Source organism: Sciurus vulgaris, assembly GCF_902686455.1.
Source record: "Sciurus vulgaris genome assembly, chromosome: 3".
In the NCBI taxonomy this organism is placed as follows: Eukaryota; Metazoa; Chordata; class Mammalia; order Rodentia; family Sciuridae; genus Sciurus; species Sciurus vulgaris.
The window spans coordinates 122,266,395-122,287,739 of NC_136463.1; the positions used below are offsets into that span (position 1 = coordinate 122,266,395).

A 21,345-nucleotide genomic window follows, 5' to 3' on the forward strand; every position below is an offset into this window, starting at 1 on the left:
CCGACTAGGTGGATTTGTGCAAATTACTCTGCACACTCATTTATTTCACACTTGTTCACAATTTTGACCCATCAATATCAAGATGAGTTCATTGTGCTGCACAGTTGTAGATAATGCTACCAGGGGTGAATATCTAGTACGTATATAGATTTACTTTAAAAAATTGGTTCATGTCCAGCAGTTTCTTATGTTGCACAAAGAATTGATTTCAAACTGTAATCATTTGAAAATATCAAAACCATTTTTACATCAAACCAAAATTGAGGGCGAGGGTTTGATATAAAAATAAACAAGCACTTCTTCACCTGTTTTTACAAACAGCTGACTTAATCACTTTGATTTTAAATTAACGAGTCAAAAGGTCACTCAATTTGATTAAACACACACATGCAGTTAATTGATTTGGCAACTGAACTTCCTATTCCCATGAAGAAGCAGGGTGATGTAATGGTAAGAAAAGAGAAGTGGCAGGCAGACTTCTCTTGGGCTGGGGCTCTGTACACAACAGCACTGAGAACTTGAATGAACTTCTGAGTATCCCATATCTACATCCAGATTCTGATGGTAATCAAATGAGATAAGTATGTACACTGGAAGATTTCCTTGGAAATCCAGTTATTACCATTGATAACTGTCAGATAACCCTAAAGCCAATTGTTCGTTAAACCTTAGAAATGCCAACACTTCCTTTCATGCTCTTACTTATGGGAATCTTCCTTAACTTGATGACTTCTGTCCTTCTTGTGTTTCAATCATACTTCCTAATAGTTTTCAATAGTGCCCTCTGTTAGTAATTTAATTCAGCACTGCTACAGATTATAAGCCTAACTACTGCTGCAGTAAATGGAAAGTCTCATTTTTATGAGGTGCATCTGTTGTGACATCTGTCTGAAATTCATGGAGATGATTCAGTGTTCATGAGCAAATTGAGTAATTACTATGTAATTACAACCTAAATTGTATAGTCACTGATCTGCTCTGAAAATTCATATTTTTGAACATAGTATTAAAACCATTTGGGTTCTTCCAAAATGGGCAAACATGTCCTTAAAAATGGTCAAAATAAGTATTTGATGTAAATGGCTATAAGCCAAAAAAAACCTAATAAGAGTATTATCTCTGGGAGTGAGAAAGTAGCAGAGAGAGAAAAAAATGAGAGTGTGGAAATAAGATATTAATAGGAGAAAGAACTGGGAGGGATATTTTAGAGGTGAATTTCTAAGTGTTTTCTTAATCATCCCATAAAACTTGTGAAATCACTAAGTATCTCTGGTTGGAAAAACAGAGAAATAGAAAGAGAGAACGGAGATGCAAGATTTCACCTGTCCCAGGAAAAGTCCATCACTAGTGACAGCTACTTGAGCTTTGGAAAACTACTCTATATGTCAAGTAGAGGAATTAATGAATCAAGACCGAGTATTTAACAGGCCTTGATAACCACTAGAGTTACAGTGGTACAAACCGGGACCAGTGCTTGGCTAATTGGTAATAAGACAAATCTGTGGTATTTTCTTCAAAATCACTTAAAAATGTAATCAACAAATATTTATTAGCCATATAATATATTGAGTGTATAATACATGCGATCTCTACTCTGGAAACAAGACGGAATACAAATAAATAAGTCAGCAGCATGTGACATGGGATGGAAGGCTGACATTAAGCCGTGGCTGGCCTGAGTTTGAATTCTGGCTTTCCTGAGTAGTCAACAGGTTAAGTAATATAAAGTTGCTGATATTCGAACATTTTTAAGCTGCATAAATGATAACTGCAGGTGCCTACAACAAATGGAATTAGAAAAGTCTTTAAAATATTCTGGCCTTCAGTTTCATCACTTCTAAAAATGAGAGAAAATCAATAGTATCTGACACAAAGTTACTACGTGTTAGTAGCAGTAATAGCTTAGTTATTGTATAAGCAAAGGAAGAAGTTATGTAGAAACCTCCCACCATGAATGTCGGAAGTGACACTATTACTATGCAATGTGAATAGGGACTAAGTAAAGACAATGCAGCAGAAGCTGCAAGGGTCTCACTTTTGACCACCATCTATTTAATAAAACAAAGTTTGTCAATAGTTAATGTTAAGACTTTCACTAAAATGAGAGGACTCATTTGCTGAAGCACAGGTATTTTCATAACCAGGTAAACAGGTATATGATGTGTGTGCTGATGGGGACAGAACCCACCAGGACTTTGTTCATGCTAGGCAAACGCTCTACTACTGAGATTCACTCCCAACCCCATGTGTCCAGTTTTTAAATTGAAGTTCTATGCTGAACACCCACCTTCGATAAGTAGCCTATTACATATCAGCTACTCTACAATGGAATTAACATTGTATGGTTACAGTTTTAACAGCAAAGCAGTTTCTTAACAAAGAAATTCCTCAAAGTCTTCAAAAGTCCTATCTAGGGGTGGGTGGGAGAGGTGCAGTGTAGTAGTTAAATTTATGAGCATTTCCCCAAACCAGTCCATCACATGGACATCAGCTCTTTTCTTTGGGGAAGTGGCAGCTGCAAGCAGCAACATCAGAAGTGGCAGCAGAGGACGAGCCAGAGCTATTAGTCAGTTTACTAAGTAGAGACAGGAAGCAAGTTCAATGGAGCAGAAAGTTTCCTGCTCTGTGGAGTTGATGGAGAGAAGGAATGTGATAGGTTTCTTAAGGGGCAAGCAGAGGGCAATGCGTAATTTCGCCTCCCTTCACTAAACATGCCTGTTTACCAAAGATGAATCAACACCTTAGATTACACATTATGCAAATGACGGTGGTAATTTGCCACCTAACATAGTCTCCCTGCCAGAATTTACATCCACTCCCACTGTTGTCTGTGGAAAGTGAAAATAAACACATTCCCCTTCCCTCATTTACTATTTTATCTATGAAATAGAGTTTCCTCTCAGCTCACAGCTCAGAGGACAAGCTCTATGGCAGATGGCATCGTCTCCCACAGAGGTTTTGAACCTGAAACTCATAGGCTTGGAAATTAATTTAACAAAAACAAAAATAGAAGCACCGGTGACTCTTGAAGACCATACAGTGAGTATCTCAAATGAGATTCAGAAAGATCCTGAGAGATTTCAGTAATTACAGATCAGATAAAAATCACTACCTGAATGTAGCTATTTTCTGATTTGCTCATTGAAGTAACACTGGACAATAAGAACTATCTGTGAGGTAGAGTCCGTTTTCCCCCACCACTGAAATAGGCAATGGGTTAATGTGGAAACAAGTTAGAAGTTACCTGTCCATCCTTGAATAAGTGCTATAAAAACATCACTGATTTGCATGTCCCAAGAAAAACTAGAAGATAGTTGCTGAAATTATATGAAAAGCTTCTCTACATATTAAAAATGATATCTGTAAGTAAACTTGATCAGATCCTGGTACAAATTCCCAAAGGAAATACTTAAAACTCTTTTCCTGTAGTTCCTAAAATACCTTTACAAAAGGTTCTGGTAATCCCTGGAGTCCTAAATCATCTCATAAAACTACTTGCAACCTTGAAATTCGGGTTTTAAGGGCAAAATCAGAGTTTTTAATAAAGACAAGTTGAAGGTTGCATTTCTATATTACTGAGAGTTAAACTCTATTCTAAAGAGGATTGTTATAAAGAAAACTTTGTTGCACAAAATAGAGTGTGTTATTTTCCATTTCAAAAACACTCTAATGTTGGTCAAGTCAAGGCAATGGTATTCTTGGGGCCATATGGTCTTTATATATTCTCAGAGAAAAAGAAATCTTTTTTTCAATCATAAAGATTTAGTACATGTAATAGTGCCTAATATAAACATTATATAAATATCTGTCCACATTGGAAAACATAAGATTTATGGTGTCCAAATGGAGCCTAAATTTCTCTTTGTCAAAAGCCGGTAATGTCTGAATAATGATCACCACAGAGTGCATCCTTTGTAAGGGCACAACATGGAGAGATGGAGAAAGATCAGCTTGTCCCAGTTCATCTCTCCCTGAAAGCCACATTGGAATCTTTTTTCCAGAAGACAGCAAATCTCAAAGTATAATCAAAGACTTGTGCTCTAGCTTCAATTCCACAGGTTCCTTTTCTTAGGTCACAAACAGCTAATCTTTTTCCCATAATATACAGTCATGAAGTTTCTGAATTAATCATGTTTCATAAACATGATGGCATCCTCTGATTCAAACCCAGTGCTTAAGGACAGGGCTGACATTTTCAGGCATGCTAAGAAGTTCCACTTCCATCTACCAGCTATGTTAATTTTACTGAGAATGACAGAAGATCTACATGCCTTTGTGATACTCATAACCTCCTCCAAAAGATTTTTTTGAAGCACCTTTTAAAAGAGCTATTCAGAACCAAAATAAACTCTTCCTTCTCTAAAAAAACAAAACAAATAAAAAGAGTTATTCAGGAACAATCTCCTACACTCAGTATCGGAGACAATAAAGGTAGGCACAAGATTCTCACCTTTCCCTTTCCCCTTCCCAGAAGAAAGTCGACTTTTCTGGTTCTTTCACATCTGACATTCAATCATTGCGAACCCCATTCGTGTCTGAAGAGAGACCAAAAATCGGGATAGTGCATTTAGGACAAGAAAGGCCATAGGATTAAACCTCCAATTTGGCAAATTCCCTAGAGACGCTGAGATTATTCAGGTACTCTTTATCATTTTCCAATTAGCAAACCTGGCCAAAATGGCATCACTACACTTGCTTGAGCAGTTCTGCAAAAAGTGCAAATGAAATGTATCAGCCTGATGAGAATCAGGCCCCATCCAGCTACCTCCTTCTAATAGACAGTGAGAAGCATACACCAACTGATTTTTAGCCAGCAGCCACTGAGCCACGTTCCTTATTAGGAAACTTGCCCCAGACAAAGCTACATGAAATCAGAATGGTTAAGATGAATATAGGTTTTGAGATTTTATATTTGCCAAGAGAATATTTCAGGGGGAGGGAAAACAAGGTTAACCTTAGGAAATAAAGATGGGAATAAATAACTATCTGGATCATAATGTATTTCTTTTAAAATAACAATTGTCTTTTCTTTTGCTTGTTTTTGCTTCATTAAACATCAGACACTATTGACTTGACTTTGTCCAGGTTTTTAGGATGTGATTCAGCATAAACATTAACAAAGCTGAAAAAGAAAAGACTAAATGAATTAAAATTCATTTCCTGAGGATAAAATTTATTCCCTGGGTACATAAAGACACGTCTTACTACAAAAGTTACTTTATACTGAGAATGGTGGGAACGTGCTTTATCATGTCTTCTGTAAGAAAATAAAAGTTACTGGTCAAAACAAAAGGGGATGAAAACAGTTCTTCAGATATGAGCCTGAGTTTAAAATCCTGGAGGGAAGCAGAAGTCATAGCCTTTCAGTCACACTTACTACTACCTTTGAGTAAAATTCATTGCACATGCAATATGACTCCCGGAAATACCCCAGATTCTGCCTGCACAAAGCAGTGCACCTCACAACATCTCATACACGTGTCCATGACATTTATTTCATCACTCCCTGCATTTCATTGCAATAAATCTGAAGTGACTACTCTGTAGACTTCTTCTCCTTAGAGGATAGTAGTTGCATACACATAGTAGGGACAATAATAAAAACATTCATAATGGATAATAAATTACATTAAAATATTTTAAAGTTTTTTGTGATTTTCTTTAAATGCTAAAATTAATATTAGTACTTATTAAGCCTGATTGTCTGCGATTGGTATTGAGTACTTTCCCAAGATTTATTTCATTTTATTTTTATGAATCTGAAATAGGCACACTTTTCTCATTTTAAAGCTGAGGAAATTATTGGAGATGGCAGAATTTGAACTCAAGTTGTCTGATTACATGATTGACAGCTTTAACACTTCACAGTTCTGTCTTCTGGTTTAAGACCCTTACATGCTTTTCAAAACCTCTGACAAAATCTAAAATCTCAGAAAATTTTTACTGTTTGCATTTTTAAAAAATTTTGTAGTTGCAAATTTTCATAAACTTTTAACAATCAGAAATAGCCAAGTATATCTGATCCTATTTGACTTCCTTTATATGAATATTATTTCAAGATGTTTCATAGATAGGTAAACTAAGATGTAAGAAAATCAAGATATGTCTGTAAGATAATGCACCTGGGGTAAAGTTTCACTTAGACTAGGGAAATCCAGTGCACCAGGCTCCATCAGGCCGCATTTGACCAGATGCCCAGAGGATTCTTGTGGTGAATCTCCAGACAGGAATCCTCAGTACTTATCAATCAAATCAAATTATTATTGGACTTGATTCATCACTGACTACCAGTATTGCTGATCTCAGCCTCATAATAACTGCCCCTATGATGCTGAAGATGCTATTTAAGGTGTAAAGTGATATAGGCATTCATTTCAGGAAAAGTTCTGAGATAAATAACCTATAAGACTTCAAAGGAAACAGGGAACTATTTTATCCTGCCACTCTAAAGACTCCAGATCCCATACTCTTCTTATCTCAACACCAGAAAGATTGACTTAGTGCCGTTCTGTGGATTTGAACCATAAACTACAGGTTTCAATGGTTGGAATTGTTTCTCTGAAATACTAGTAGCCTGGGAATAAGTTATAGTTGCAAATTGATGAGCCAGTTTGGAAAGTTATGACTGGCACTAGTGCCATGAGTATGATTTCAGGGACTCCAGACAGCAGATCTGGTGACTTTGTTCTCACACTCCACAATTGAGACACGTGAAGTCCCTAGGATAAGGCTTTATAGAACCAAGAACATTGTCATCTGTTCCAATAGTCACTTCACTACAGTCTCTGAGAATGCTAATAGGTTAGGCTTGGGAAAAGTGTTAGACTAAATATCCGACTGTGGAGGAATGATTACATAAATGGAATACAGCAGTCACTGGAAATGAATGGCATGAGAGTATATTATCGCATGCAAGAGTGTTGATGATGCTTGTTAACGAGGAAAAACAGACATGAAAGTGCACAGACAACATGATCCCATACTTACAAAATACAAATAGGAAAACAACTACATCTACTTGTCAGCAATGCACATATCTGCTTGGTAGGGTTATGGTTGATTTTTCTTTTCCTTTTTGCTTCTACATTTTTTGTCTTATGCTTGCAATGGTTTTATAACTCTAAAACAAAACCTTTCTCAAAATCAGCAGTCTTAAAATATGCTATTAGAAAAAGAAAGACTAAAAAAGTCAAGAGTAATAAGGTACTAGATTTATAGACTTTAAATATATATATATATATATATATATATATACTCAAAGAGAATTATGTTGACCCCATAAAGCAGACAGCCCTCCCCTCTCTTTTCTGATAAACAACAAAAAAAGTGCATTAACAAAAAAGTAATGATAGTCATTTACATTTTCAAGAGGGAAGTCATGGAGTATCTTAACTGCCTACTAGGTATGGCATCCCAAACTGTGTCCCAAAGAAGGTTCTAGAAAGATGAAATTCTGTGGGCCATGTTAGAGTTCTGTCTTAAGATCTTCAAGGGAATAGATAATTTTAAAAACTTCCTGAAGTGACTAAATCTAATAAATTTTGTTTAACCCAATGCTTTCACCCATTAGCATATCACAACCCAAAGTAATAAGACAGAACTTTGAAAAGCTTCTCTCAGACCTCTCTGAATATACTACTCCTACTGTGCATTTACTGACATGGCTAGCTCTATAACCCAAACAGAAGATAAGTAATAATTCTGATTTCTGACAATTACTTAGAACAATGTTCTAGAGCTCTCCAGGGACCCAGAAGCATTGGTACTTCTCCTTTTGTCTTTTGGGACTGACATATGCCTGGGGAGCCATGGAGACCATTATTACAGTGGTGCATCATGCCCTGAAAACTTTCCAATTATCAGAGAATTATTCTTCACCCCATTCCTATTACCCAAAAATGCAATCTGCCCTCTTGAATCTTTCAGTTAATGACTTCTGTAAAGAATTTTCAAACCAACTTATCAAGAGCTCTCAAGGTAACTTCCTGGAAAGGCAGTTTGGGCAGTGAAGTTATGTTGTCTTCAAACTTTTCAGTGTAGATATTTTTACTAGTAGTTTGAATGTGACGTGAGGTGAAGCATCTTGTTAGGGGATTCGTAGAAGAACACAGCACAGTAGCTATTGCAAATAATGACTGTGGCTATGGTAACTCAAGGTGAAAAATACTATTTGCATCATTTTATCACTCCTTAGAGATGCAATTTACACATGCTACTGCTGTAGCTGGACAAGATGGATGTAATCACCAATGACCCACCACAATAGCAAGTCAGATAATATATTTTTTAAAAAATCAGTTCAGAAAGACATTCAGGAAAGAATAATTCAAAGATTTGACAGTTGACAACCTGTAAAAAACTGATAAATATTCACCTCAGAGAAGGGTCAGATGGTATATTATATTTCCTGAATTTCTCTTGTGTTCATGGTGTGTGTGTGTGTGTGTGTATTACTTCCATGAGGACTATTTTCCTAAACACAGAAATTTTATGTTTTATCCAGAATATCTATTTTTAATCTAAGAACATTATAATGAAGTGGTATTTGTTCAGGAATTAAATCAGAGGCATTGCTTTGAATGGCATTGTGCAAAGAATCCAGCGTAGGGGAAGATATCACATACTGCAAATGTAGAACAACTTTTGGGGTACCTTCCCAGCACATCACATAAATACATATCTATAATATCTCATCAAAGGACTCTTGTTGATACTATTATCAGATAACGAATTACTGTTTATGGCCAAGTGAATGCCATTTACTCAAATTATTTATTCATCAATGAGAATGCACTTTGTACTTTGCTATTATGCTAAAGCATAGTGATAAAGATAGACATAATAATGAGAGGGGAAAAATAGTGAGAAAGATACAATCATTGCCCTGAAAGAGATTATAGTTTATCAAAGAGGCACTGTTAAAAGCCATTCAGAAATTAGCCTATTGATTGAGGCATCTTCCCTTATGATATAAGGAAATGATCTACTTAAAATACAATCGATGGTAAAGTCATGGAGGTATACTGAAGATGAAGAAGTGATAATGTGTAATGGCGGAAAAGGTGGACTCTCAAGCAATGACTCCCTTTCATTCTCAATTCAATTACATTCTACCATGAACCCCATGGTCAGCCATGCTAAACAGCTCTCTATTCTTGAAATAAATCAGATAATTAAAAACTTTGTTTCTTTGCAAATGCATTGCAAATACTTTCCCTTTACTGTTCCCTAAAAACCAATTTTCTCCTATTAAGCTTTCTTTATTCATTTTAATTCTATTTAGTTATTTAGCAATACCAGGGATTGAACCCAGGGGCACTCTGCCACTGAGCTATAGCCCCAGTGGTTTTTATTTTATATTTGGAGACAGGATCTTGCTTAGTTGCCCAGGCTGACCTTGAACTTGAGATCCTCCTGCCTCAGCCTCCAGAGTTGCTGGAATTACAGGAATATGCCACCATGCCTGGCTTCTATTTATTTTTAAATTTTGGATATCAAGTTAAATTGTGTCTCTTCAATGAATCATCCAGTCATCCCCATCGAGAATTAAGTGTTTCACTTATAATAACACATAAATAGTACCTCTAATTATCCCTCATTTTCCTACATATAATTAATATATCTCTAAGCTCCTTAAAGATAGGGGATTTACATTTTAGTTTGTATATTTAGTATAATGTTAATAAAATTTAACAGTGGAATTATCAAATGTAATATATGAACAAACACACACAAAATCATAGTGGTTCATTTTCAGTACAAAAAGGTGAAGGGGGATAGAAAACAATAAGTTGTCAGCCTGTCTCCAAAGTCACCAATAGGACAATGTATGCTGGCATGTATGATTACAATGAAGAATTAGCATATCGTAAAAAAGAACCAAATAAATTTTCAGCAATTTTTCAGAGTATACTTATGGCAGCCTATTGGGGGGATGGGGGGTTGAGAGAAGAACGGAGGAACTTTAGATTACGCAGAGGGAAATGAGAGGGAGGGGGTATGAAAAATGGTGGAATGAGACAGACATCATTACCCTATGTACATATATGATTACACAAATGGTATGAATCTACATCATGCACAATCATAGCAATGAAATGATATACCCCATGTGGTACAATGAATCAAAATGCAGTCTGTAAAAAAAAAAAAAAAAAAAAAAGAAGCAAGACCTTCCTGGCAGAGATAATGGTTGTCATTCAGGGTAGGATCACATGAGAGCCATAGGACATTGTCAAAAGACACATGGCATACATCTTCAGAAAACATGAAAAGAGAAAATAGTGCTTTAAAATATATTTCTCAGTTCAAAGGGCTGCTCCTCACATGGAAATGCTATGTAATATTTTTCAAGATGAGCACAGTAGGAATTTGTTTATTTTATAGTGGTTTGTAATTCTCTCAGATAATGCCAAAGTGACCAAACATAAATATTAACAAAAATTAAACTCTGTATACCATTTTACAGTATAACATTTGCCTCACGGTCTGAAAATTAGATTATCGTCATCTCATTTTATACTTAAAGAAGTAGAGAAAATGGTGTGTGGTGTAGGATTCTTCATTGCAAACAAAATCCACTCTATCAGACCGGGTAGGTTGCCTGGGGCTCTGGCAAGGCAAGACCCAGATTTGGCAACTAGCCAGCTAGAACTGCAGGGTCATGAACAAGGCAGCCCAAAAGTACATGCATCCTCTGGAGCTATTTCACTGGACACTCCGCCACCTCCTCTGCCTCTATTGCTATGATATTTGCTTGTGGAGGCTGCAAATCTTTTTGCTGCTCTTTCAGGACAATCAGACGCCCTTGTTTCCCATGTGCTTCCTAGGGTATTCAAAGAGTCAGAAAGTTGCTGCCTCCTGGTGTTGCTCCCTCCTGCAGCTATGTCTTGCCCAGAGGTATCTGAAAGTAGAAACTATGTCATAGGACTTTATCATAGTTGTAAAGGAGCCTGGGAGACTAAATTGTAGATTTCAGCTTCTTTTACAATTGGTCCATTTCCAGGAAGAAATGTTAAAGGGGTATTGGAATGAGAAGTGAGTTACTGAAACTAGCAAATCTTCCATAAATGGGGAAATTCTTGATGACAGTCGCTTTTCTAGTTAAATAGCAGTCTTCTGGTACCAAATTTTATAGTCTTCCCAAATAAATGAGTGCCCCATTATGGTAGAGATGAGTAACTCACCTGGCCTTCAGAGCTTCGTTAAAATACACCTTAAGAGCAACTGTTTTCTTTTTATGTAGAATTTCATGAGTTCCAAACATTATGACAGATTTGACTTTCAAGCTATCTTAATATTTTGAAGGGACTAGTCCAGCAAATGGAGATGGGTTCTTCAACCTGTGTTTAGTTCTATTAAAAATACTGACTGACACATCTACACAATGAAACAGAGGCTCAGAGCCAAGGTGAGACTCACAGCTGCTATAAGTCCATTTTCCCTACCTGTCATTACTCCACGGATAATTAAAGGAAATACGAAAAATATTTCTTCTAACTACCATGCAAAAAGTGAAATGCACAATGCGGTATAAAGATTCATATATTACAGTTTAGTGGATCTGTATTCAAATTCAGGCTTATTCACTCATTATTTCTATGAAGCTAGACAAACTGCTTTCTCTCTCTGGGGGACTCACTTTCTTCTATAAAACAAGAACCATGACACTTACTTCTTAGTGAAAAAAGTTGTTAGCAAAATGTGTTAGACTGCTTTTTATTGCTGTGACAAATATCTGAGAAATATAACTTAAAGGAGGGAAGATTTATTTTGACTTACAGTTTCAGAGGTTTCAGTTCATGGTCAGCAGGCTCCATTGCTCTACACCTGAGGTGAGACAGAACACGACAGCAAAAAAGTGTGGAGGAGAAAAGCTGCTCAGCTCATGACCATCAGCAGCAGAGAAGCAGAAACAGAGAGGAAGGAGCCTTGGACCAAGTTGAAGTCCTCAAGAATATGCCCCAAGAAACCATTCCCTTCTACTAGGTCCCATCTCCTACATTTTCTACCACCTCCCAATAGACCATTCAAATTATGATGCCTCAATTAACTGATCCACTGATGAGGTCAGAGCCCTTCCTGAAGACCCCTCCTCTGTCCTCTACTTTGGGGACAAAAACCTCAATATATGAGCCTTTGGGGAACAACCCAGTTCCAAACCACAACATAACATTATATTTGTAAAATAGTTTTATAGCCCTAAAAAGTGGTAGGTATTAATTAAATAGAAACCATTGGTTTAATATATTCATTCAAAAGAATTAAGGATTAAATGTTGTAAATCTGATTCTGCAAGTCTTAGGAATTATATACCATAGTATTGTATACAATCATGAAAATGGTTACCCTTCTGACTGAAGAGATAGAGGAAAGAATGACAAGAAATAATTTTTTTTCCTTTAATTTATACAATCCCATGTTTATTTTTAAAAAGGACTATTTCTTTTACAACTGACCTGTTTCTAACTATACTTAGAGACCTTTCCTAAATTCTCCTACAGAACTTGCAAACTGTCTGATGGACTTTCAAATTATGTACTAAGAGAGAAAGATAGGAAATAACTTAAAATTTTCTTAGAAAAATCACCCGTACCATCTGACCAGGACTTAGTGAATAAAGGACTATTAAAATGCAATCTTTCAGCTGGGTGTTGTGGCACATGCTTGTAACCAGTGGCTTGGGAGACTGAGATGGGAGGATCTCAAGTTCAAAGCTAGCTCAACAACAGTGAGAGGCTAATCAACTCAGTGAAATACTGTCTCTAAATAAAATACAAAATAGGGCTGGGGATGTGGCTCAATGGTTAATTGTCCCTAAGTTCAATACCCCGCCGCAAAAGAAAGTCTTTAAATTTAAAATAACCTCAGAATTTCATAGAAAGTCATCTCTAATGGTCCAATTAAAAAATCCCCTGAATGGGAATTTTTACAACCTTCAGCAGTTTTAGAAATAACCGGGCATCTTAAATAAGAAAAAAAAAAAAGCTCGCATCTATATAAGGGTCATTTATTTACTTATTTATTTACTTTTTGTTGTCTTTAACAAAATCTGTCTTACACACAGTTTTAGTTTGTCCATGAGACAAACTTCCCAGTTTGTAAGGAAAAGTAACAAAAGAATGAGAATTGAAAAGTGTTTGGATTAAAACACTGTGCTCTGAAATATATCATTTTCTTTTTTTTTCTTTTTTGCGGTGCTGGGGATTTGAACCCAGGGCCTTATGCTTGCGAGGCAAGCACTCTACCAACTGAGCTACATCCCCAGCCCATATCATCTTCTTAAGGGGCGGGGGGAGCAAAAAAAAAAAAAAAGGAGAACGGAAAACTTCTCCCTTCCGTATAAGAAAAAAGAGCAGTACTAAAAATGGGAAGATATGAGTGCATTGACCCAGCTTCTGAGAAAACAGTTTTGGAGAGAAGTAGCAGAAGCCATGTACTCAAGGGTGTGAGCTCCCAGTGCTGAGGCTGAGGCTGTGGCAAGTGTTGCAGGAGTTAAGAGTGTCCCAGGGTTTCAAAGGCAGCTGACAGCAGGGAGGAAGGGGTTGGGAGAATTTCCTGCTTTCCTCAGAATGCCATTGTGTGTTGTACTGCGAGGTTCAGGAGTTAAATATGTGAGGAAATGTGGAAGACCCAGGAGAGAGCACTCATTTATGCCCTGGTGTGAAATCAAGAAGGAAACTGATAATAATTGAAGGTAATGCCAGGGTCAAGAGAAGAGCTGGTTCTTGTTGTCGTTGTTCTAAGCAAAGTAAAGATAGCATTTCTAGAAACCAAAGAGGAGCTAGCAAATAAAACCCAAATATCAGAGGTCTTTCTTCAGGGGGTTACCAAGCAAGTACTGGCAGCAGAATTCCTCATCAGTGAGGGTGCATGGAATTTTGAACCTAAAAAATATTTTAAGGAAAAGAGATTCCCCAAGATATCATTGCAGAACTTCATCTGTAATATTTTCTTTCAACTGTTGATCCTGTTCTTTGTCCTGGAGACTAGGTTGTCCCATCTCCCTTTGATTATCAGTCTTTACACCAAAATGTTCTCAGACCCAGACATAAAAGTAAAGATGGTAGACAAGGATGGAATTGGTGCAGAGGGGAAGAGAGAACAGGGAACTAACCATTGAATGAGAATTTAAAAAGCAAAAGCCTTGAGAGAGATTATAACTGTGATCCCTGGGCACTGAATTCAAGTTAGAGGAGTCCGTGTAGCTCAAAGCAGATTAAAGAGCCATGTCAAGTTGATTGTGGCAACGAGTTCAGAGGGATGAAACCATAGGAGAAATAAAAATCTTTAGTTTAAAAAAAAAAAAAAAAAGGAATGTACCAAAGGGGAATGTATAGATACAGAAGTTTGAAGCACAAGGTAATATCCAGTTGAGCAAATGTTGAGTGGATACCTCATGTGGTACAATGCTGGGGATGGCAGAAGTGAGGATCCTGAAGAGCCAACATAGACGGCTAAGGATGGGAAAGAAACAAAGGACAGTGATTTCATATGATTGGCCAGTATGGACTAAGAAAAATCATGCACATAACCCAGAATTTAAGAACAAAAAGACATTAAAAAGCTACTCTGCTAAACAAGCCTGTCTGTCATCATCACCCAGGTTTCCATTTGAGTGCATTTCTATACCAATTTATCAATCCAATTCTATTACTAAAGATTGATAAATCTCATGGATAAGTTATTAAATGATAACATCCCAGACAGGTTCCATTACAATCTTGATAAACTTATGAAGAAAAAATTATAAAGTTATATTTGATGTTGCTTTGTCTTAACTGTGCAAAATAATCATGGTATAACCATTTCAGACAATTTTTGTATGCATAAAATATTAATTGTGGTTATGAAATTGCTATTCAGAAGACCAAATCTGTAGGATTCTAATAATCTGAAGCTATATTTGAAAAAATTCTAATATTGTGTCACTTAGTGCTAATGATAAATAGACATAATGACACTTCCTCTAACCTACATGCCCCTTCCTTTTTTTCAACACAAGTGCAAGACCTTTTTATAATTGACCTTAAAAAATGAAACTGAAAGCTTCTTATGAAAACAGTCAACTGGAGATGCCAAGTCCTATGTTTTTTTTCCTTTTGAGCAACAGCCAAGTAAGAAAACCACTTTTGTACCAATTAGTCAAGATACATTGGCTGATCATTCCTCATGAAACATTTTATAGGCAATCCTTTCTGGTTTTGCCTTTATTTATCATGTTTATATTAGTAGTGATGATGCTCTACATTCATGTAGCCTATTCGGATTATAAAATATTTTCAAGCACAGTATTTCTCTTGATCCTTACGATGACTCTGTGAAACCAGACCAGTTGTTACCATTCTCATGAGATCAATAAGGAAAAAGAAGCATAAGTTTGCATAGGCTTCAGATCTGATGACTAATATTGAGGAGTTGAATCCAGGTCTTCTGACATAAGATTGATTAACTACAAAATAACTTCCACTGATAGCAGCTATGTAAAATTATTTTTGGCCATTTTGGATTCTAATAAGCTGATATTGTTAAAGGAGCATTTGAGTTAGAAAACAAAAAGAAAGGAAAATAAAAATTCCAAATTCTCCTCCATATGTTATCAGTTATTACTTAGTATTAAAATTATTCTTTTGAAATAGGACATAATATTACCTCTTTGTGATGAGCTGTCTGTGAGCTATCTCCCTAGACTTTTACATTTTGGATAGTAAATACACTAAATACAGTGATATTTTTCTGATTTCTAAAGATGGCCATTTATATCAGCCTTCCCCCCAAAAAAATAATATTAATGGGACAAATGAATACTCTTTTGGTATTGCATAGCTCATCATTTTAAAATTCTCCCAGCTGCTGTTTATATTAGTCGGATGTCTTTCCTCTCATCCTCTTCCACATTTCTAATAAAAAATACTGGCATTTCCTTTCCCAGTAGAGAAGCTCCACCGGAGGCCCAATCGCGCTTGCCAAGCTTCCAGGCGCCTATGATTAAATAAGTGATTGCTCTTCCCGTCTTTAAAAATGAGTCTTATATAAGATACAATATCCATCACTGCAAAGGAAGCCAAGCATTTATTTAAAATAATGAGATATCCTCATTTTCATTTTTCCCTGAGAGGATTGTAGCGATGTTAAGAAATTCTCTGAATTCTAGAACTAGGGCAACACATTGATTTGAAGGAAGCTATAATCTTCCCTTCTAATTTGAAGTGCACATTCTCCTTGTGAAATAAAGTGTGGCTTTCAGAATAGCAAGAGCCCTGAGCCCACACGAAGACACTCGATCCCTCTTCTTTCTCAAGTTGGCCCTATTCTTCCCAATGCAGGGATTTATAAGATCTTTTGAATAAATGTCAAGATATATAAACTGAAAAGGAGAAATGTTCAAATCATTTCTTCCAGATTTGGGAGGGAAATGATTTCAGCTGCCAAGTCATGATGAACTTACCATTTGCTTTTTGCCACTTCCTGTTGGACATGATCTATTAGGTAAGTTCAATTATGAGTTCTCTTTGAAAGATTCATAATTAAATTTTTAAAAGGAGCAAATTAGCTCCTTGTCTGTCTTTACTCCTAGAGGCACTCGGGGATTCCAACTTCTGCAGATGGGCTTTATGTAGCCAGGGGACTTGCTTAAAAGAAAGACCGGGACGAGTCATCCCCTTTCACTCAGAAAGATAATAACTTAGCAAGCTGGATAACGTAGTGGCTTATGAAATTCTTCCTTCAAGCACCATTATCTAGTGTTAATTGTACTTTATTTCTTTCTCTCCTGTGCTTATTTACAGCATAATTACCAGAACAAGAAAAAGGGAGGGAGCTGGGCACATCAGGCTAACCATATGCCAAATTAATGCAGCCTACTAGAAACTCTGGCTTAGGGAGCTCATTTATCAATTAGTTCTGTTGTGTCTGAGTTCCTGTATTTCCCCAAAGAATGAAGATACTTTGATTTCACTCATCTACCTGCTCTGAGGAAAGTCATTAGAGATGAAAACATTTTTCAGACGGGAACTCTTTTTCTCAGTACTGTGAAGTACCAGCACTTCGCCCACTGCAAGAACATTTCATAAGCAGAAGTATAGTGCTTCTTGCTTTTCCTCCCCTCTCACCCCATTTTCCTGTCTTGATTCTCTTTTAACTGGTTACAAGGACTTTTTTACTTTTTTTCAACTGTTCTCCGTTCACCATGTTTTTAATGTTACTATGCACTTTTTTGTTGTTGTTTTTGAAACGACTTTTGTAGTGCCATGTACTCTATATGAATATCCAAAGTTGGGTCTCGATAATAAAAATGCTGGTACTTTGAAATGACACAGGAGAATTGTCCTTTATCTCCAGAAATCAAGCAAGTATCTCTTGAACTGTTGGTTTGGGAACTGTGCCACGGTCCTGGCTTGACTTTCTGGACTAGTATGAATTTTTCAAGGACTCAGAGGAAAGAGAAGGTGGCAGGAGTAAAGGACTACTTTAAACTATGATACACTTCATATGGCCTTATGTTGACTTTTCTTTCTTTCTTTCTTTTTTAATCTAAAAATAAACCAGATTTTGTGTCCATCTTCACACTTACATTTCATTCTTCTTCAAATGCTAATTACAAGTTTTTCACCCTTTGGAAGTTAGTTTACCAAAAACCAAGAATTTGCTTGCTTGCTTACCAGCTTAAATCAGGAAAAATTTAAGTGTGAAGGAGAAAAGTCTGAGGAACAAAGTATATCATTGCTGCTACCCAGGAAAATGGATGCAACAGATAGAACTGTGTCCTGCAAAAAAGAGACATGTTGAAGTCTTTAACCCCTATACCTCAAAATGTGACTCTATTTGGAAATAGAGCCTACACACAAATAAAGTTACAAAAAAGTCATTAAGGTGAGCCCTAAGGCAATATGGTATCCTTACAAAATGGGAAAACTTGAGAACCAAAGATAAACACATAGTGAAAAGCCACATGAAAGCAGAGATCAAGTGGACACATCTACAAGCCAAGGAACGGTAAACATTGTGTGCCAACCTAGAAACTAGGAGAGAGGTGTAGTACAGATTCTTCCTGATAGCCCTGGGGAAGAACCAATTTTGAAATCTCCTCAAACTTGTAGCCTCCAGAACTGTGACATGATATGTTTATATTGTTAAACTTCCCAATTTGTAGTACTCTGTTATGGCAGCTCTGGCAAAATAATACAGCAGGTAACCTATAGCTCTGGATGCAGAGAGGATAGAATGGCCACAGCTGGGAAATACAAAGAGAACAAGATCCAAAAGAGCAGGAGGACAGAGGTCAGAAGTAGAAAGATACTCCTAACGAGGTACTAACCACAAAGAGCCAAGCAAAGGAGACAAAAATTTCTAAAAGTCTCAAAGGCTAAACCAGAGATAGCTGTCCACTCCTTAGAGTATCACTGATTTATTTATTTAGCTATTCATTCATTCATTCATTCATTTAGTGGTGCAAGGCATCCAATCCAGGGCCTTGCACATGCTAGCTCACTGCTGACATCCCAAGTCTACAATTTATCTTAAGTATCCCCTCTCTTTCCTACCTTTGTTTAGTCTCTGTCCCATCACTTCACTTTATTTGCTTAATGGTATTTCTTACTACCTGGGACTAATTTTCTACTTTTGTAACATATTATCATTATTTTTGGTCTCCCACTCCTGGAAAATAAGCTCCCACATGTCTAACCAGCTCAGTACCTGGCACCTAGTAGGTATTCAGTTCATCTTTGATACACAAATGAAGCAGATTTTAAAATGCAAAGCAAATCAGAACTAGAAATATCGTTTGAGACAGTGGAGGTACGTGGGTCATTTGTTGAGGTTCCTGCGAACTTGCCCATGGGTGAGGGAAGTTAGAACCATAGCTAAGCTAACTCAGTGTAAGTGGCAACCAAGACATAGGAAGTCAGTATTGACTTGTACCTGATTGTTTTAGTTAGGACTTTTCAAAGGCATAGAAACAATGAGATATAAAAATGCATTTTTTTATTAGCTTTGTGTTTCTGTGACCAAAAAACATGACAAGGATAATTAGAGGAGGACAAGTTTATTTTGGTTCATGGTTTCAGAGATTCAGTCCATGGTTGACCAACTCTATAGCTCTATGCCCAAGGTGAGCCAAAACATCATGGTAGAAGAGTGTAGCAGAGGAAAGGAGCTCAGAATATGGCCACCAGGAAGCAGAGAGAGCTCCGCTTACTAGGGACAAAATGTAAACCCCGGAAGTGCACCACCAGTGACCTACTTCCTCCAGCCACACCCTAGCTACCTATAGTTACTGCCCAGTTAATCTATACAGTGGATTAATACACCAAATAGGTTACATCTCTCATAATCTAATCATTTCACCTCTGAAAATCCTTGCATTGTTTAACATATGAACTTCACATCTAAGGCACACCTCACATCTAAGCCATAGAGATATATAGGAAGAGATATATAATGAAACATTGGCTCACAAGATTATGGAGATTGGGAAGTCCCATGACTTACCCTCTACAAGCCAGAGGCCCAGGAACGCTGGTGGTGTAATTCCAAACTTGACCCAAAACCCTGAGAGTAAAGGAGAAACCAGGGCTATAAATCCCTGTCTGAGTTCAGAAGTGCCCATCTCCAAGGGCAGAAGGTGAATGTCTCAGTTCACGGACAGATAGTAAATTTGTTCTGCCTCCACCCTTTCATTCTATTTAGATACTCAACAGACTGGATGGTACCCACTTGCATTGGTGAGGAAGATTTTTTCACTCAAACCGTGAGTTCAAACACTAATCTCTTCCAGAAACACTCCCATAGACACACATAGATATGATGTTCCACTAGCTGTCCAGGCTTCCCTCAGACCAGTCAAGTTGATACATAAGATTAATCATCACATTGCTTGCACCATGATGGAAATAGATACCCAAATACACACAGTTCACCAGACACTACCCACATGTTCCTGGGCCTCACCTCTGGATGGATAAAAAAATAATTTTAGTAAGGTTTTGGGTCTTTTAAAATAAATTATTCAAAACAGCAGACAGCTTAACAGTTTCTAGGAGAAACATGTGCTTCTTAAATTGAAAATTCTGCCCCATTAACTTTCTGAAAGGTAAAGGTGGATATTTACTGGAGAGTTCTGTGAATGAGGTAATCTGCAATACAGTATGGCCCTGGAGGGAAATCTTTCAAGTGTTCTAGCTCAATGTTCCTATTTGGAGGGATTTGTATTTAATGGATGACAAGTTAATGTGTCATCAGTGTCTTGCCGTTGTGGTAAAGCTGCTAAAAGGAATGACAAATGTTATATGTGCACCTTTACATTTCACTGATAAATTAACTTGTCTGTTAAGAAGAAATTTTTAAAAATCCTGTAAAACTAAAAGAACCCCCCAGAAGATTCTACTTTGTGACATTCAATGACTTCCCGAGATCTTCTCCATTGATTTTTTTTTTTGAGGGAGGGTCTCTTATTTTCCACTGGGCCTTTGGCTTTGAGTTTTCTAAGGGGAAAAAAGATTTCTCTACAGGAAAATTTGTATTGTGGGGTGGGAGGTATGACTCAGTGGTAGAGCAATTCATATGTGTGCACAAGTCCATGGGTTTGATTCCCAGCACTAGGGGGAAAAATCTATAAAACACTGATAGGAATCCTACTAATTTAGTAGAATTTATCAATCCATGTGCCAGGTTCCCAAACGATGAACTGATGAAGTGTCATCCTCTCATCCCCATTAGGTCCTACCCTTTGTATCTAACACTGCCTCCATAGAACCCTTTCCCCAGAAGCTCAAATGATCTGCCAATGGTTGTTAATACAGCCAATGTATTTGGAGACAAGGCAGATAAAACTGCTTGCTCTTACCATATATTTTTGGCTACTAAGAAAAAGAAAATCCAAATCACAAAATAGGATTACTCAGAGTAATCCAGAGCATCTGGCCTATTACCCCCAACTTCATCCAACACACATAAAATTGATCTTCAAAGTTCTGTATATCACATGATTCTTTCTTTAGTTGTAGTACTACTTCCTGCCCAAAGGTGTATTTTTGCATTTATTTGGTCACCTGAGAAGTCTGTTCGGTTGTATGCAAAAAGGCCACTTTTTAACACTCAGGTCCATAAGTCCACATTTTCCTTGGCCACTCTTCAGATTCTACACTGGTTCCTTTTCACATTTCTGATTCTTCGTTGTTGCTTTTTAAACAGAGGATTTGGTAAATACTAATTTCCATTTAGTGTTGACTACAATGTAATACAATACCTATTTTTGTTCTCATTTCTGAAGGAAAAAGGGGAAAAAAAAAGATCAATAGAAATGGTGATTCTTTCAGTGCATTGTGTACATGCTTCAGGATCACA

General features: G+C 37.0%; 1 protein-coding gene and 1 long non-coding RNA gene across 28 annotated transcripts in view; both read left to right on the top strand.

Moving 5' to 3' along the window:
• Positions 1 to 21,345, top strand: part of B3GALT1 (beta-1,3-galactosyltransferase 1) — a 644,122-nt gene that overhangs the window by 614,461 nt on the left and 8,316 nt on the right. The window contains exon 1 of one of the 27 annotated variants that reach the window (XM_079131887.1): positions 13,309 to 16,488. The exons of the other annotated variants lie outside the window; for them this stretch is intronic. The gene's annotated coding sequence lies outside the window, so the exon portion shown is untranslated. Of the gene's footprint in view, positions 1 to 13,308; positions 16,489 to 21,345 lie in introns of those variants that run through there. 27 annotated transcript variants of the gene reach the window in all.
• LOC306656561 overlaps positions 1 to 21,345 on the top strand; it is a 269,197-nt gene that overhangs the window by 20,236 nt on the left and 227,616 nt on the right. The window lies entirely within an intron of this gene.